Source organism: Drosophila erecta, unplaced genomic scaffold (genome assembly GCF_003286155.1).
Source record: "Drosophila erecta strain 14021-0224.00,06,07 unplaced genomic scaffold, DereRS2 tig00000386-arrow-arrow-pilon, whole genome shotgun sequence".
In the NCBI taxonomy this organism is placed as follows: Eukaryota; Metazoa; Arthropoda; class Insecta; order Diptera; family Drosophilidae; genus Drosophila; species Drosophila erecta.
Window position 1 is genome coordinate 320,197 of NW_020825236.1, and position 3,729 is coordinate 323,925.

Genomic DNA, 3,729 nt, shown 5'->3' on the forward strand with positions numbered 1-3,729 from the left:
GAAAAATTCATTCATTAAAGGAAAGTTTGTTAAAACGGCACGTAATAGCAAAACGGTCAAACGAGTGGAAAAGACCCGTACAACAAAACGGCACGAAATAGCAAAACGGTTGTACAGGAGCGATAGAGAGGTTTGACAAAACAACACGAAATAGCAAAACGTCGGATAGAAAAATAAATAAAAGATAAACTGAAGCAGATTGACAAACGGGGAGGAATTGCAAATGGCAAATTAATGTATCGGTTGATCGAAAGAAAAAAAAAAAAAACGAGAGAGATAAAACGTATGCCCAGGCAGTGGAAAGGAAAACGGCAACGACTGCAGACGTGAAATTAAAAGACTAAAAGATTAGTGATTTGGACGTTATCCTGCGGGGTGATGATCTCCAAATCAAAGGAAAAATAAAACTTGGCAACGATGGTCCACAAGGCGTGAACGCAGCAACAAGGTCAAGGGCAAGGGACTGTGGACTCGCCAACGGCACACATACGGGAAACAGGAGAGACGCTGGATGGATCGAGACACACGCACACACCAAACGAGACGTAAAGGGATAATGATAGGAATTCTGCCTGAGTTTGATCCAATCAAGGGATCTATTACATCGGATCAATTCATTGCAAAGATAGAGCAACTAGAGCAACTTATATACGTGGATAAGTGATGCAGTGCAACATAAGATGTGTGGAGTTGCAAAAACATGGCTGGGTGCACAGCAGGTATATGATGGGATCATTTTAATTCGGCATTCGCGCTCGATTTGCACAGAGAATTGATGTGATGCAGCGACGAAGAGATCAGATACTCAAGACTTGCATTAGAAATATTAGCAATTACGGATACATTAGATAAATTTCGTATATGGGATCTCCTTTTCTGGTGGTAATGGATTGCAACGCGGTTGTGACTCTGAAGGAATCAACAGAGCTACAGCCACCAATAGCAAGATTGTGGCTCAAACTACAAGAGTTTGATTCTTGTAAACATCGACCAGGAGCGGATATGCTACACGTACTTGGCATGAGCAGACAACCAACGCTGCAACACAAAGAAATTTCTTATACAGTAGCAGGCAATGTATTAGCGATTGTACCAACTGATGAAGATTGGGTGTATGCGATGCAAAGGCAAGATCCAATACTGGCACAGATATTTTAAGTATTCAGAACTAAGGAGAAGAGTTCACAATGGAGCTAAATAAGACAACGGTTTTGAAGCGAGCAGACTTTTACGCAATACGGCCCACGGTAACAAATTAGTTGTTCCCCAAGCAATCCGCTGGAGGATAAAAAAAACCAAACCGCGACGACATAGGACATTACGACACGGATAAGACAATCCAGCGTATTCAGCGGAACTTTTGGTTTCCACCCATGAGGAGGTATGTGAAGTAGTACATATCCTTGTGCCCAGAGTGCTGTATATACAAATTAAAAGGAGGTAAGCAAAAGTGAAAATCTTCACATTTTAGTTATTGTATGCGCATGCACCAAATACACGTTTTTGGCAGCAACAAGAACAGCGAAGACAACGCCAGTAATTAAAGCACTTCAGCAGCTGTTTGCAGTATTTTTGTCAGCTGAGTCGCATAATCTCAAATCTCGGAACAGCATTTATGTCAAAGGAAATTGAGCACTTTATAAACGAGAATGGTATTCAGCATATCGGAGCCAACGGACAAGCTAAAATAACGAATAAAACGTTATTAAATTCTTAAAAGTCCAGCACAGAAATGGGATTAAAGAATGGGATCAACAGTTAATCAATATATAATTCACACATAAATGCCACCACTAAATTTTCTCCAAAAAGATTTAGTCTTCAACTTTAACCCAAGAGACGTGACGAACAACCGTCTAATACAGGCACTATCAGATGATTCCATTTCCGAATCGGATATTGAAGCAGCAGCAAATATTACAAACGAGCAGAAGAAATGGAAAATTATTTTCGACGCAAAGCACGCACAACCAAGGATATCATTAGTCGTCAAATTTAGTCGTCATTAGCTTCGTACCAACGGCTACAGGAGAGTCGCATAAATTGGATGTTGCGTATAAAGGAAATTATTAAACAAGACTCATAAAACTGATTTGGGACCAACTCTACATGGCGACCGTGACAGGACCCCAATGAAGAAGAAGACCCCGGCCAACAAGGCTATAAAAAAAAGCAACGGCGATCACAACAATAAATACTTGGGACTAGGATGACCAGCCTGAAGAAAAATTTGAGTGAGTGAGTATTTGAAGTGTGAGATGGGAAAAAAGCGTGGTGGTGAGAAAACAAGAATTCAAAAAAGAATAGTGTGGCTTTAAAGTGGCTACTGTTTTCACAAGGAAATACATTAAATTAGTCAACAGATTAATTAGTCAAATTACAAGCTGAGCTGGACCATCTAAAAAATAATTTAGACGCAATTAAACCAACACCTTCTAAAACTCACTCAGAAAATAAAATAAAAATAATTAAAGAGAAATAATAAAAAAACCTCCACCTCAAAAGGAAATCCAAAAGAGAGCAAACGTCTGCCCACAGGATTGTCAAGGAACACAGTAAAGCACAGAGTCCAGGTATACATGCGACAAGGAAGGAACAGAAATACTTATGCTGTCCCTAATAACCTGCGAGTCTTTATATGCCGGCTGTGTTGCCCTTATAGGCAGAGGATCGACGTCGGCTTCGCTGTTTCCAATAGGCCACGATAAACTGCAGTCGCTCTTCTTGGGAGCGGAAGCAATTTCCAAACAGATTCTTGAACAGTTCAGCGTGTGCCGATTGTGTGCGTGTGAAATTATGCAGACGCTGAGCTTGCATACTGGGGCTCGTTGTTCTGGGTGTTGGCATTATTGTTGTTAACTGCTGATCTTGCATATCATGTTGTTCTGAATGTTGAGATTATTGTTGTAAACTCTTTCCCCTCTAATTTAAATTTGTCCTCAAGCTATCTCTAGAAGTAGGGAATTTTGTTGAACTGAGGTAGCAGATGTTGTGCCTCAATAAGAGATCGCTTTGAGGTTTATGGTGCAAGGATCGAGGTAACTTTTGTTTCCATTTCCGGTGTAGGTTCAAGGTGCAATGATATGCTTCTTTTCCTTTTATTATAGGTGTGAAAGCCCAGGATGATAATTAGAGTAATGCCGAAGAGCGTCAGCAGGGTTATGCTGTTGACCATTGAATGGGTTTTTATGCGCCGCAGCTGCCCAGTATTATTTATATGCAACGCTTCCAGTGCTTCTAATGATAAAACCTTAAATCTTTCCTTTTTCCTCGGCTATAAACTGTACAATAGGCGACCCACTAGACTGGGCTGCAGGATCCAAGTTCGAGAATCGCTTGTTGTTGATGATAGTTGAACGAGGTATGTGCCTTCTATGTGAATCTCTGTGTCGTTCCAGGATATGATTCCATCGAAGTCGGTTAATAGGATACTTCCAACGTCGACTTCTTCTATTCTGGATATGTGGTCGGCGTTGCTATAACTAAACTTTCTTTCCCTAAAATAACTTTGGAATACAATTTGAATTTTACATGTTTGGGGAATGCCATAGGTAATTGTGTAGTTTTTAACTATTGGTTTTACAATAATATCTTGGTATTGTATTTCTTCTAAGTTTGGGACTTATGTACGTTATTATGTTTGGTACGATTTGTACATCGTGTTGTTTTATTGTGTAGAATAGAGACTTCGGAAAACTCCATAGCTTCATCCATCGATATTAATGGCAC